Source organism: Ictalurus furcatus, chromosome 16 (genome assembly GCF_023375685.1).
Source record: "Ictalurus furcatus strain D&B chromosome 16, Billie_1.0, whole genome shotgun sequence".
Lineage (NCBI taxonomy): Eukaryota > Metazoa > Chordata > Actinopteri > Siluriformes > Ictaluridae > Ictalurus > Ictalurus furcatus.
This window is the reverse complement of record NC_071270.1, coordinates 12,732,532-12,748,420: the sequence shown is the minus strand read 5'-3', so window position 1 is coordinate 12,748,420 and position 15,889 is coordinate 12,732,532. Positions and strand designations below refer to the sequence as shown.

Below are 15,889 nucleotides of genomic sequence, written 5' to 3'. Positions count from 1 at the left end.
TTTATTGTTCCGTTCCACCACACGAGATCCACACCGATGAGAATTCTCAGAGGTGATCCCAATACCCTGAGCTTAAGCTCCAGTATTTATACTGTATTTACACACTAAATAACCCAGATGTTTCAAGAAGACTATGATCTCACTACCAATAGGGTTAAAAAAAGAGCTCATTTACCTTACTCTTATGTTCCAGAAAAGGGCTATTTCACTTACACATAGAATTGAAACCAGGGGTTTTAATTTACACATAAAATCAGAACCCAGGCATTTCTACTAACCCAGAAAATAAAAACCCAGAGTTTTGAATTACACAGAGAATCAGAAACCAGAGTTTTCAGTTACCTAGGGCATCAGAAACTTCGTTTTTCATTTACCTAGGGAATCGAAACCAGAGAGTTTGAATAACCCGTAAAATAGAAAGTGGACAAGACTAAACAATCTAGAGTGACCTTGGTCTTACTGTTATCTCGCGGTGGGGGGGGGGGGGCAGCTTGACTCAGCCACCCTTATAAATGGCTCCTCATGGTTCTTTCTTAAAATTAAGGCCTTCCTTGCGAGACAAGAACCCTCACCATTTGAGTCATGAGTAAGTTTACATTTTCCTGTATTTCTAGTTTATAATTTATTTTCATATTTGCACTATATTTCTTATTTTATATATATTTATACTACTTAAAAAGCGGTTTACTGTACTTCCAACTTCTTAATATCATTACAGTTCTACTGTCCTGCATATCCTACTATTCTGTTTTTTTATAGAGAGTTTCTCTATTACTATAAGATATTATTAAAGTTATTCATGTGTGTGTATGAGAAAGAGAGAGTGTGTGTGTATGTTGTGTCTACTTGCCCGCCCTTGACTGTACGAGCGTGTGTGTGTGTGTGTGTGTGTATTAGCCCTCCTCAGCTCAGCTCGTATACCTCTTTTTGACTTTTTTGACTACTACTGCTCTTAAAGATCTTTAAAGTGTAATTCCAATTTGTCAATGTCCGCCTAATCCCGCTTCTATGTGTCTAGGTGCCCGTCTTTTCTTCTTCTCCCCTTTGCTGGATGCTAGGTCTCCCTTATGTTTATTTTATGACATTTTTTATCCACAACAGTTCTGATGAGACCAAGATAAACTTATTTGGTTCAGATGGTCTCAAGTGTGTGTGGCGGTAACCAGGTGAGGAGTACAAAGACAAGTGTGTCTTGCCTACAGTCAAGCATGGTGGTGGGAGTGTCATGGTCTGGGACTGCATGAGTGCTGCCAGCACTGGGGAGCTACAGTTCATTGAGGGAACCATGAATGCCAACATGTACTGTGACATACTGAAGCAGAGCATGATCAGTATGCAGTATTCCAGCATGATAACGACCCCAAACACACCTCCAAGATGACCACTGCCTTGCTAAAGAAGCTAAGAGTGCAGGTGATGGACTGGCCAAGCATGTCTCCAGACCTAAACCCTATTGAGCATTTGTGGGGCATCCTCAAAAGGAAGGTGGAGGAGCACAAGGTCTCTAACATCCACCAGCTGCGTGATGTCGTCATGGAGGAGTGGAAGAGGACTCCAGTGGCAACCTGTGAAGTTCTGGTGAACTCCATGCCCAAGAGGGTTAAGGCAGTGCTGGAAAATAATGGTGGCCACACAAAATATTGACACTTTGGGCCCAATTTGGAATTTTCACTTAGGGGTGTACTCACTTTTGTTGCCAGTGGTTTAGACATTAATGGCTGTGTGTTGAGTTATTTTGAGGGGACAGCAAATTTACACTGTTACACAAGCTGTACACTCACTACTTTACATTGTAGCAAAGTGTCATTCCTCTAGTGTTGTCACATGAAAAGATATCATCAAATATTTACAAAAATGTGAGGGGTGTACTCACTTTTGTGAGATACTGTGTGTATATATATACATATATACATATATATATATATATATATATATATATATATATATATATATATATATATATATATACATATACACACACACACACACACACACACACACACACGAGTGCTCATTAACAAAACGTGAGTCAGGTGCAGGTGATCATGTGACAGCTAGTGCAGTGGCTGATGGGAAGTGGAGTCCAGAGTTTCTTGATACATGACAGAACCCTCCCCCAAGGGCGCTACTCCCGGAGCGCCCAAAATTATACATCCTCCATCTGGTGGTCCTGGCCCCCTGGGCAAAATGTCCCCAGCAGAACCAGGAGGCCAAGCGGCTTCCACAACGGCACAGGGAGGCAGAGATACTTCCTCGGCTGAACATGAAAGCGGGGCGACCTCCTCGCCAGAACATGAAAGCGGGGCGACGTCCTCGGCAGAGCATGAAAGCGGGGCGACGTCCTCCACAGGACAGGAGAGGGGAGCGAGGTTCTCCGCGAGGCTCCAGGGGGGAGCGAGGTTCTCCGCGAGGCTCCAGGGGGGAGCGAGGTTCTCCGCGAGGCCAGGGAGGGGAGCGAGGTTCTCCGCAAGGCCCAAGGGAGGAACGATGTCCTCCATGGAGCAGCAAGGGGGAGTGACATACTGAGCGCAGCAAAGAAAAGGAGCGACGTCTTTAGTGGAATATGGAGGCAGAGTGACATCCTCAGTGAAGCAGGAAGGCAGAGCGACGACCTCAGCCGAGAAGGAAGGCAGAGCGACGACCTCAGCCGAGCAGGAAGGCAGAGCGACGACCTCAGCCGAGCAGGAAGGCAGAGCGACGACCTCAGCCGAGCAGGAAGGCAGAGCGACCTTGAGGTAGCTGAACAGTGGGGAATTCTTGAGTCCGGTAGGAGATGGAGCGACGTCTCTCACGGAACATGGAGGCAGAGTGACATCCTCCACTGAACATGAAGGTTGAACGAGAGCCATAATAGGGGAGGGAGGGTGGGAGTTGGTCTCAGCCCCGACCACAAATTCCCCCTCCTGTCGGTGTGGCATGGCGTAGTCCTTTATGAACGCCGGGTGTGGCCTGGTGCATGGTCTGTCCGTCTGCGGCAGGCCTAGCATGCGGTTATCCTGAGCGAGTAGTTCATCTGTCTATGTCCTGCTCCAATAGTCCTCTATACCACTCCTCATATGCTGCAAACCAGGCGTCCATCTTGGTGATCTGCTGCTTCTGATAAAGGGTCTTTCGTTCTGTCACGTATCGAGGTTGAGCCAGAAGCAAGGGCAGATAATGACATTTATTTAAACAAACGTACTATGAGAAAAAGCCACTAACACAACTTGGTAAAACACTGTGGCATGAAACAAAACACCGAGACATAAACAACAAGAGTCTAGGACAACGAAAGACCAGCAAACAGTGCAGACAAGGACTATATATACACACACGAGTGCTCATTAACAAAACGTGAGTCAGGTGCAGGTGATCATGTGACAGCTAGTGCAGTGCAGTGGCTGATGGGAAGTGGAGTCCAGAGTTTCTTGATACATGACAGGTATGCTGAGACCACTAGCTCTTCTGCTAACAGCTTCATAATATTAGCAGCATTTTATATGCTTATGCTTATAGTTTTCGTATTGATTGAGAGGGAATGTGTTGGTAAATACTAGCTACTCAAGTTTGTTAAATTTCCACACATGCAAGTAACCTTGTTATATTATATGTACGTTATATAGTCAGTAAAGCCACAATGCCTTAAAGAAATTAAAGAAAAACTGAAGGAGGAGGCAGCGAAAGGGACAGCTTCCTTATCAACATGGGTGAAAAAAAGTGAGCTAATATGAGACAGATAGTTGCAAACAAAGGCATCATATGTGTACAAATAATGATAGCCAGTGTTACACGGTGTTCTGTTCGGCCATACACTGATTATCCTTGACCCCCACGGCACCGCCTCCACTGATGTTTTGTTTTTTTAAATAAATAAAAACCATTTTGTTCAATTTGAGAACGTTCAGTGGAAGCTATAAACTGAAAGCGTCTGCTCCATTCAGCATGAGCTGCAGAGTCGCAGCACAGAATAATAATGAACTTTTCAAGATCGCAAATATAGTTCTACTATATACATATAGTAACTTGCCCCTTGTTAACTAATATGGTAAATTTAGTCCTGTAGCCTAAAGTGATATGAAAAAATTGTGATATAAGCTCATTAAAATCTAAGTTTATCTTTGTCACGTATTCCACATAATGAAGTTTAGGACGGATACAAGTGCAGATAAGAGCTTTTAATAAAGAGAGGCAGGCAGACAAATTCAAATCATGAGACAATAGCGTGGTCAAGAAACAGGCAACGGGTCAGGCGATCTGTAAACAGGCATAAACTTGGCAAGGCAAGAATCGGAACGAGGAACAAGAAGCAAGATCAGTGAACATGAAACAAAACGAGAAATGGTACAAACGCTTGGTACGAGTGAATGCCTCGAAATGACCAACGCTTAGTAGTACCTACTCAGCTTGGCTCAAGGTGAAGGTTTCATGAACCTTCCAACTAACTGTTCCTCAGTGGTGGAACGAACTTCCACCGGACCGCAGAATCTGTCACTATCTTCAAAAAACAGCTAAAGACCCACCTCTTCTGCGAACACCTAACCAACCCATAAAAAAATTAATAAATAATAAAAATAATAAATAAATAAAACCCTTACTCTGGCATTTACACCTCTACTCTGCACACTTTGCTTCTTCTGGAACTCAATTAATGGGTCTTGTATGGTAGCACTACGTTTATTGTTCTCTGCTTGAGATCGTTTTGCTTGTATTTTCTCATTTGTAACCACTTTGGATAAAGCGTCTGCGAAATGAATAAATGTAAATGTAAAGTCCTTTTAAAATCTGGTGTGATTGTGTGTGAGATTGGATGCAGGTGTGAATGATTTAATGAATGAGTGTTCTGGGAATTGTGGTCCATGGCAGCCATGATTGTAGGCTGCAGTAGTCACTAGTAGTCAGTAGAAATGTTGTCACTGGTTTGCTGTGATATGACAATCTTTTTAAAATGAAATTTAGAAGGCAAATATGACACGCTTTAAGACTAAAAAGCCAATTCAGCAAGAAGTGATACAGTTTTATGGAAAAGTGCTGCTGCCAAATGTAAATTTAATAGTGAAATGAATAGTTTTAATGACGTTTACAGCACGTGGTATACAGTGGGTGTGTCACTGCATTTGTGGATGGTAATACTGTAGTTTTTTTTATCATTATTATTTATAATGTTTAAAGATTCTTTGAGTTCATCTCTTCACTAAAATCTGCCATTTTGTTGTAATTATTTCTAAATGTCAAAATAAAATACAATTAGGTCATATTAATAGTGTCATTCTCATATTCAGTTTACAGTGTCTACCAGGGTGATAAGAATATGTAGTTAAAGTTAGTAAAGTAGTTAAAGTAGTCAAATTAGCTCTTTGGTGATATAGCCCAGAAGCTCTCTGCACATCCCTGCTAATGATCATTTTTGACCTGGGAAATGAATCCTAATGAGTCAATTAATTAAAATATTTAGTTTTAAGTTAATCAAATGTAAAGTAACTGTATTAATATTTGCAGGAAAAGTTGACTTTTAAAATCGTTTGCTGAAAAGTTGATATTGTTTGATATTGATCCACTCTTTGTTCAGGGACTCATTATTCCATTTCTGCTCGTCAAATGTCTCAGTTGTTGAATGTTTTTATGTTAATACAAATATTTACACATGTTAAAAAATTTTCTGGAAATAAAAGCAGTTGAATGTGAGAGGACATTTCTTTTTCTGCTGAGTATATATGGAAAATATGATTTGGTCTTAAGAGTCATGTTTCACTATACGTATGGTATCTCTGCTGTCGCCCACTTCCTGTGTTCTTATAAACAATACCTTGCAAGTCCACCTCTGCATATAAAGAAGAAAAGGTTGTCACTAAACACATTCCTTTTATCATTCTTATCTTAAGTATCATCTCTTGTGGTGCTAAGCTAGACCCCTGCTAGATGGAAGCTGATCATAAACTATAAAAACGTAGACCTTGATGAGTATACACAAGTAAAAATAAACATGATCTGAAAAATAATATGTGAAAGAAGTTGTATTTTAAGTTGTATTTTATCCTCACATGTGGTGTCATATTATGATCCAGGATAAGAATATCATTTAGAGTAAAACATGGTTATTATATCTTGGGTGCTGAAGTGAAAAAATATTGTAGAGCTTTCACCAAAAGAGGAATCATTCTGAAGGGTCCACTATGCATTTACTATAGCCGTAAACAAACTTTTGCTGACTTGCTTTTTGCAAAAAGGAAACTGTAGCCACAAACCTGCCCCAGAGCTCACAGTCCTGCATTATTTCCGACTGCATGAGGCAGAATGATCACTAGAGGAATGGGTCCATACACACTGCATCGTCTACAATGGTGAGAAAGATGTTACTGTGTCAGTGTACAATATATTTCATGTTTTATATATCATTAAGTATAAAATTAGGCTTTATGATGTTGCAGTTGTGTGTTAATACCCAGCTGCCTGAATTTGTAATAAGTACCTTGTATGCAATTTCAATATCACCTGACTCATCATTTGTGCTCAACATGATTGACTTATTATCTTATGATTCAATTTTTTTATTTTTTTATTTATTTATTTTAAAGCCATAAAGCAATTTCTAGATCATGTATAGGCATCAGTAATGAGCCGTTTTATCTGCCCTGTGTGGATGCTACTGTGTTTTCTTTCAGGTAATATATTTTTGTGTTTTGTTCATTAAGAGAAAAATCAGCATGTTGAACATTATGTGAGTTAATGTTTTATATCTCCGAAACAGAAATCTGAAATAGTTGGGACAGTATGGAAAATGCTAATAAAAACAAAGAGGAGTGCTTTGTAAATGTACTTTGACTTTGTAAAAGTACAAGTACTATTGAGTACTTTGTATTTAAACAAAATATGTTTAAAAAATGTAAAACTTGATACATGCAACATGTTTCAAAAAAGTTGGGACAGGGGCAATTTACAACTAATAGCGATGTGACAAGTTGATATAAGAAGGTGATGTGAAACAGGTGAGGCAATCGTCTAATCATAGTATATAAAGCGCCTCTGTTACAATTCCTTTGCGGAGACAAGCGCGGACGAACAGTCCAGAGTGCGTGGGGCAGACGAAAGACGGAGTACAGCAGGAAATCAAGGTCAGATGATCGGGCAAACGGGTAATACTGGGATTAGGCAGAATCGTAGTCAACAAACAAGCTAATGTCTAAACCAGGATAGCGGATAAGAAACTACGGCTATACTAACTACGGTTATACGACAGAGACGAGGCTGCTGAGTGTTTACTTCGCAAGCAGCTGACGTTAATGAGCCCCTTTTATAACTTTTGATATAGTGCAGGTGTTTGTAATCAGAACTCTAGCAAACTCGAGCGCGGGCATGGCTGGGAAGTGTAGTCCTCGTCCGCCATGTCCATGGGCGGCACTACACACTGGGAACTGCAGCCGCGAGTTCGCTGTGGCGTAACAGCCTCCAAAAAAGGCCTAGTCCTTCAAGAGCAAGGATGGGTTGAGGCGTGCCAATCTGCCAACAGATGCATCAGTGAATAATCCAACACTTTGAGAACAACATTCCAAAGACATATTGGTAGGATTTTGGGCATTTCACCTTCTACAGTGCACAATATAATTAAAAGATTCAAGGAATATGGCTAAATCTTGGTGCCTAAAGGGCAAGCCACTTCTGAATTTGCGTGATCTCCAATCCCTCAGATGTCACTGTCTTAAAACCCGTCATGAGTCTGTAATGGATATTGGCTCGGTCTTGGGAATACTTTGGTAAACCTTTGTCAGTCAACACCATTCGCCGCTGCATCCACAGATGCAAGTTAAGGCTTTACTATGCAAAGCAGAAGCCATACATCAACACTGTCCAGAAGCACCGCCAACTTGTCTGGGCTCGGTCTCATCTGAGATGGACAGTAGCACAGTGGAATCGTGTTTTGTGGTCCGATGAGTCAACATTTCACATAGTTTTTGGACAAAACAGCCGTTGTGTTCTCCGGGCCAAAGAGGAAAAGAACCATCCAACTGTTATCAGCGTCAGGTCCAAAAGCCAGTGTCTGTCATGGTATGGGGGTGTGTCAGTGCCCATGACATGGGTAACTTGCACATCTGTGAGGGCATTATTAATGCAGAAAGATATGTACACATTTTGAAGCAACATATACTGCCATCCAGAGCAGGACAACGCCAAACCAAATTCTGCCCCAATTACAAGCACATGGTTGCATAAGCAGAGAGTGCGGGTGCTAGCATGGCCTGCCTGCATTCCTGACCTATCTCTGATTGAGAATGTGTGGCGCATTATGAAGCACAAAATAAGGCAAAAAAGCCCTGTACAGTTGCACAGCTGAAGAAATGCATAATGGTAAATTCTGCTTGCTAAACTTAACCAACTGGTGTTTTCAGTGTCCAAACGCTTAATAAGTGTTATTAAAAGAAAAGGTGATGTTACACAGTGGTAAACAGTTGACTGTTGTCCCAACTTTTGTGGAGTGTGTTGCAGTCATAAGATTTTAAATGAGTGGATATTTTTTAAAATAAATTAAATTCACAAAGTAAAACTTTGTGTTTTCAATATATACAGTATAGGTTGAATTGAATTTTCAAATGACTCTTTTTGTTGGTTTGTTTTGCATTTTCCATACTGTCCCAACTTTTTTGGGATTGGGGTTGGAAAAAAGATTACTACCATGCCTGAGCCTCATTAAACCAACATGATATAGTATAATTCATACAGCTGTTTTGTTTTTGCTTGTGGAGAAAAGTTACTGTGCTTTTTCTGATTTTTTCAGCAATGAAAACAGAGAAGTGCATTGAATTGAATCAGACAGAGACAATCCATCAGGGAATGCCAACTACCATCAACTGTCTTTACGGCACAAACAGAAGTGACCGTTTAACAGCATCTTTGAAAAGAAACGATTTGCTTTGTGAATACGTCTATCTCAATAAATCCTGGACTAAACGATTCTGTAATGACAACATCAGATTTGTATGGATTCCAGAAACAGAGGAAATATCATTTCAGCTCTTAAATCTACAGATAAATAGTTCAGGTATTTACATGTGTACTGTGGTAAACTACTTCCCACCTCCTACAAGCTGTTTGGGAGAGAAGAGGATATCCATTCATGTAAACGGTAAGTGGACTTGCTTACAGGACAATAATCCTTAAACTGAGAAATCTGTTGAAATACAAGTATTGTATTATTTGTGTAGTTCAATAATTTCAAAGAATAGTAATTATAATTCTTTAATAATCAATATGTTTACCAGTATGCCCTGGTAATAATAATAATAATAATAATAATAATAATAATAATAATAATTTGAGATGCACCGATGTATCAGTCAATCCCGATTTAAGGCAATTTTTCACGCTGTTGGTCGATAGTTTAAAAACATCCAATGATCAGGGCCGATTGTATCCTGTCAATCAAAAGAGGGCGGGAAAACAACAATTTCGTGCTGTGTGTAAAGATGATGTCTCTTGTGTGGAATGACGACAAAACTGCAGTTTGTAATCTCTGTAAACTCTGCACTGCTAAAATTTTACACCGGACACTGCAGCAGTGAAGCGGGAGATTCACTGAAACAATGAAACAAAATGCACTGATAGAGAAGAGACCTGAACACTTTTTCATCAAGTATGCATGTATGAAGCAGTTTGGGATTACTAACCATTATGAGCATAGTCCTTTGCATCAAGCATTGCAGTATACCTGTTGTTTTCCACATTATTTACTATGTACTTATATTTCTAACTAAATTCTATATTCGAAAGTAAGAGATAACCATTATTTAATAATCACTTAAGATCTGAATAATTATTGTCTTATGACACCAAATACTGCTGTACAAACCTGGTAGATTTTAAATAAATGACTGTGTATTGATATGTGGCAGACATGTATTGTATTTACAGTGCTGTGAAAAAGTATTTTCCCCATTCTGATTTCTTCTGTTTTTGTGTATATCTCATACTAAATAGTTTTAGATCTTTAAATGAAATACAACATAAGCAAGAAAGAAGCAAAAAAAAAAAGTTAGCTAACACCTATCACCAATGTGAAAAGTTAATTGCTCCCCTAAACTTAAAATGTGGTTGTGCCACCAGCAATAACACCAACCAAACCATTCCAATAACTGGAGATCAGTCTTTCGCTAACTTCTAGGAATGATCCAGTGCTTTGGATCATTGTCTTGCTGCATAATCCTGTTGTGCTTGAGTTCTACTCAGCTTATGGAAAGAAGACTGGACATTCTCCTTTAGGATTTAATGGTAGAGAACAGAATTCATGTTCCATCCATCCATCCTCTATACTGCTTATCCTTTTCAGGGTCACGGGGAACCTGGAGCCTATCATCGGGCACAAGGCGGGGTACACCTGGCAATCCATCGCAGGGCACAATCACACTAAACATACAATCATACACTATGGACACTTTAGACATGCCAATCAGCCTACCATGCATGTCTTTGGACTGGGGGAGGAAACCTGTGTACCCGGAGGAAACCCCCGCAGCAGAACATGCAAACTCTGCACACACAGGGCCACGAACCCCCGACCCTGGAGGTGTGAGGCGAACGTGCTAACCACTAAGCCACATTGCACCCTTAGAATTCATGTTTCACTCAATTATTGCAAGTTGCCCAGGCCCTGAAGCAGCAAAGCATCCCCACACCATCACATCACACATTTGGAGATAATGGCTCTCACTGTGGTCCTTTGGAGTCCCAGAGCCTTTGAAATAGCTTTGTAACCCTTCCCAGACTGATTTCAATCACCTTCTTCCTCATCATTTCTGGATTTTCTTTCAATTTTGGCATGGTGTGTTACTGGGTAAGACCTTTTAACCAACATCATGTGAAAAAGTTCTATTTAAGTGTTAATTTGAATGAACAGGGTTTGAATAATCAGGTTGCGTCTAGTCCAGCTGAACCCCATTATGATTGCAGTTTCATAGATAGACTGTGCGTGTATGCAAATGATATTTCCTAGAAACATTGACCTTCTGTTGTCTGTTACTCTGCAGCACCTCCCTCTGTATCTGTGTCATGTGTGAAGGGGCCTGACGGAGCTCCCACAGTGCTTTGTGCTTCTGAGGGCTTTTACCCTGCTGATCTGAAGCAGGCCTGGTTCAGAGATGGAGAATATATCAGTTACCTGAACGCTTCACTTAGACCTCTATATAAGGAAAACATAAACTCCTCTGATATCAGCTGGAACTACAGCAAAAACACAGACGGGTCTTACAGAGTCACATCGTACCTTCACCTGTCTTCAAACATAAGAGTGTACTACTGCTGGGTGAATCACTCAACTCTGAGCCAACCCATCATTGTTAACATTTCCTCCACTGAGTGCACTGACAGAGAAGAGAAATTAACTGGTATGAATTTTTAATCTGATGTTATGGTTCAGGAACACTTTTTATTTATCTATTAGTAACTGTTCATTGGTTTAAATAACTAACTTCTATTGTTACCCCACTTCTGGTATTCAATTGTGTGCAGAATACAACGTGATCCTCTTCCTACTGATATCTTTACAGGATTAGTTGTGCGTTTTTGGGTTGTTGGAATCCTCTTCGGCTTATTGATTGGCATTGCTTTGTTCAGCAAACTTTACTATCAACATCTCAGTAAGTTTTTGTTCATATAAAATCACAGTAAAAACAAGTCGGTGTGTCTTTTCATTAATGTTTTACATGGATCGAGATTTGTACAATTAATCACATTATAAACTAATTTCTGTTGTTGCCTTTTGCCTTTCAGCTTCACACCATCTCTGGTCTACTGCTGATGCTATTGTTATATCGGAACCTGTCTCATTCTCTCCGGTTTAGTCTATCAACAAGATGAGCTGAAGCAAACACATTCACTAAAATAAAGAGCTTTTCACTACTTTGGAAGTGTCATTACTATCATGTAACAGCTCAGGATATTACTCCTTCCTGCCAGCAGACGTCACACTTTCTAGTGCAACCTCTGCAGCCATTTCCAGGTCACTGGAAACTCTTGCCAAATTGAGATTGTGTAAATTATGAGCCTTGTATTTCTGCTGATTGTCTATGCTGTATTTGTTTGGTCTTTGAATGACCCTTTACCCTGTTTATACTGTGTCTGCTTTTTTCTGTTTGTGATTTGACTGTTTATCTACTCTGGGTTTGGTTTGATTTCAAATTTATATGACTTGACTTCATAATAAAGTGCATCTGCATATGTTAGAAGCACCCAATCTGCAATCCTGTCATTAACTATCTGTCCGTTGGTCCTCGCCAGGGCATTAGGCAGCATATTTATGGACCCGGCTGGACTTTGTGGACTTTTCATGCTTATGAATACTTGAATGTTCATATTTGTAAGTACCAAGTCGAAAGATATTATGTGTGCAAATTTTGAAGCGTATATATGCACTGGAAGTACAGTGGATTTAAAAAGTTACACCCGGTTAAAACTGTAGATTTTTGTGATATAAACAATGAAACCAAAATAAATCAGAATACTTATTTATTTGTAATATTAGTGTGCATTCAAGTGATACACTACCATGGTGTGGCTTCAGTGTGATTTTCATTTTTTGTGATTTTGAAAAACGAACGTGCAACAGACTTTTTTGGGAATTCTTGCCCCATGGCCCTCTTTTAGTGCTTGATGCACTGAGATGTGATAAGTGGGGCAGTGAGCTCGCCGCTCAGCAATTGCATAACATCTAGGCAAGCAGATCAACTGAAAATTGGTCAATGTGCGACACTTATTAAAATCACTCAAAGTAGGTCAATTTTCCTTCAGTGTGATTTTAAAATATATGGAGTTTAGGAGGATTTTATGGAGATTAATATTTGTTGATAACAGGGCATCACTGATGTACAGCTACCTTTTTGTACACAGTTATTGGCCATTTTACAATAAAAGCCACATTGCACATAACTCACATTGTGTATACAATCTACAGTGCCCTCCACTATTATTGGCACCCTTGGTAAATATGAGCAAAGAAGGCTGTGAAAGTGGTCTTTATTGTTTAACCTTTTGATCGATTGTTCAAAAAAATTACAAAAATAATCAAAAATGCTCTCATAAATATCAAACAATTGCAAACACAACACAGGTTTATAAAAAAAAACCACACACACACATAAATCTTTGCTATATGTAGGTGTGCACCAATTATTGGCACCTCTATGAATTCATATAAGAAAAATATAAGTATTTAAGTATTTAAATATAAATATTTAAGTACACCTGGGTGACTAAGAACAGGAAATTGTTCAACCGTGACTTCCTGTTTCACAGGGGTATAAATATGAGGTAACACGGAGGCCAAATTCCCTTAGTCATTCATAACAATGGGTAAGACCAAAGAATATAGCTGTGATGTGCAGCACAAGGTTGTTGAGCTTCACAAAATGGGAAGTGGCTATAAGAAAATAGCACAAGCATTGAAATGCCTATTCCTACCATCAGGACAATAATTAAGAAGCTCCAGTCAACTGGAAATGTTATGACTCAACCTGGAATTGGACGTGTGTCTATATTGTCTCAATGCTCTGTGAAGAGGATGGTTCAGGTGGCCAAAAAATCTCCAAGGATCACAGCTGGAGAATTGCAGAAGTTAGTTGTGTCTTGGGGTGAGAAAGTCTCCAAAACTACAATCCGAAGTCACCTTAATCACCACAAGTTGTTGGGAAGGGTTTCAAGAAAAAAGCCTCTACTCTCATCCGAAAACAAACTCAAGCGTCTTCAGTTTGCCAGACACTACTGGAACTTCAAATGAGATCGGGTTCTATGGTCAGATGAAACCAAAATAGAGCTTTTTGGCAATAAACACCAGAGGTGGTTTTGGTGCAGACAGAGAGGTAGCCATATGGAATGCCCATGGTTAAATAAGGTGGTGGCTCTTGTTTTGGGGCTGTTTTTCTGCCAGAAGACCTGGACATTTTGTTAGGATACATGGCATCATCAACAGATATTAAATGAAAACCTGACTGCCTCTGCCAGAAAGCTTAAAGTGGGCCATATTGGATCTTCTAAAAGGACAATGATCCAAAACATACATCAAAATCAACACAAAAATGGTTTACTGACCACAAAATCAAAGTCCTGCCATGGCCATCCCAATTCCCTTTCTCGAAACCCACAGAAAACCTGTGCGTATTTATTTATTTATTTTATAAACCTGTGTTGTGTTTGCAATTGTTTGATATCCATGAGAGCAGAGCATTTTTTTAAGCAAAAGATCAAAAGGTTAAACAATGAAAACAGTTTTTCACAGCCTTCTTTTGCTCATATTTACCAAGGGTACCAATATTTGTGGAGGGAACTGTATGTATGTATACATTCATGTTGGGTGGCAATGGGATTTCTGGAATGAATGAATCAGGTAGAAAATGATACTTTATAACCTACATTATAAAGATTGCTTTTGCTTCTGTCACTTTTAACAGATGTCACGAAAGATGTAATCAAAAGCTGTGGCCTGTTTCCTGTACTCTGAAGCACCATTTTCCATGTAGACCTAGACACACTCTATCACATCTATCACACGCAAGGGTGAACAATTTAAAACTTTGTGTTAAACATGTTTTCAGGGACACCCTTTTGCCTTCTTCTAGCTCTTCCTTTTTACTACTCTACAAACATTGGTAAGCTATTTCATTCCCAATTTTAGCTTGGTTTCTAAATGATGAGTCAGTTTGGATTATTCAAGTTTTACAATCTAGATAATAAATCTATAATAATGTTTGCTTTCATTTGCTTTAGTTTTAAACCATATTGCAATCTGGAGTAGTATTTGTGAAAAGCTTATTGCAGTTACAGTTAGAGTTTTTAAAGATGCCATCTGTGATTTTAGAAAAAAATAATATGTTGTTGCTGCCACTTAATGAAAAAGTTGATTGAATAGTTGAGTTCAATCAAACTGATTTAATCTCTCTTCCTTGATCTCAGAGTTTGGTACAAAAGGTTAAAAATGTGTATCTGTGGTATTCAGGCCATATAGAAGAAAAATTGTTAAATGACTGAAAAGTTCAAGCTATTTCGATGGATATGATGGAACATTTTACAAATATTTTACATATTTGGTTATATTATATGAAAATACCATATGTTTGTCATATGATTAATAAACATTGCCAATGACCTAACAATGACTAAACAATGTTTAACTTACTTTTTCTGTTTTCATAAGTATTTGCTGGATTAGAAGCCATTTTCACATATGGGAAGAGGACATTCTCAGACTTTCACCCTGACAAATGTAGATTGTATCATTGGAATATTTAGGAAAACATTGCTGTCACTGTAAAAAGAAGAATGGGATTTTAACATCCAAATAACTATGAGGAGTAATTGAGTCAGTCACTAAGTGTTATAGAAGCACCAATGATAATTACTTTAATTTTTTTAGAAAGCATACCAGTAAGGCAAAAGTAATATCATTTTATCATTTTATCTAGCCCTAGAGTCACGATTTCCCCTCTGAAACCCGAAGCAAAGCTCGCAGCACCAGCGTGTGCTTCTGGGTTTTTTTAGTGACATTCACTGTATCTGAAATCGCTCACTCGTTCACTCATTCCCTATACAGCGAATGCCATTTGAGTCCACTACATGGGGAAAACGTGAAGGAAAATGAGTGAGCGAATTCAGACTGTTGTATTAGGATTATTGTATTAGTTGATAAAGAGAACAAAAACTGATTATTATATTCATTTACTATTAACCTTATTTATTATATTTAAAAACAAAGAATAGAATAAAACACTTGTCACATTTATTTTATTTGTTTATTTTTTTTTTTTTAAAAAAAGAACTATTTTCGCTTGGTTTAATTTTCGAGGAGTGTCCTGTCACTGTCCTCAAGCTGACTCATGGGGTAAACCTGGCTTAAAATTGTAACAACACGAGACTATAAACAGGAGTAAGCGCAGGA

The 15,889-nt window shown here is 39.0% G+C and overlaps 1 long non-coding RNA gene across 1 annotated transcript; it reads left to right on the top strand.

The window, feature by feature from the left end:
- The first annotated feature begins 11,110 nt into the window (after positions 1 to 11,110).
- LOC128620312 (uncharacterized) lies at positions 11,111 to 12,747 on the top strand. The gene is made up of 3 exons (XR_008388123.1): positions 11,111 to 11,348; positions 11,511 to 11,600; positions 11,734 to 12,747. It is a non-coding gene; the product is annotated as an uncharacterized LOC128620312 (long non-coding RNA).
- The last annotated feature ends 3,142 nt before the right edge of the window (positions 12,748 to 15,889 follow it).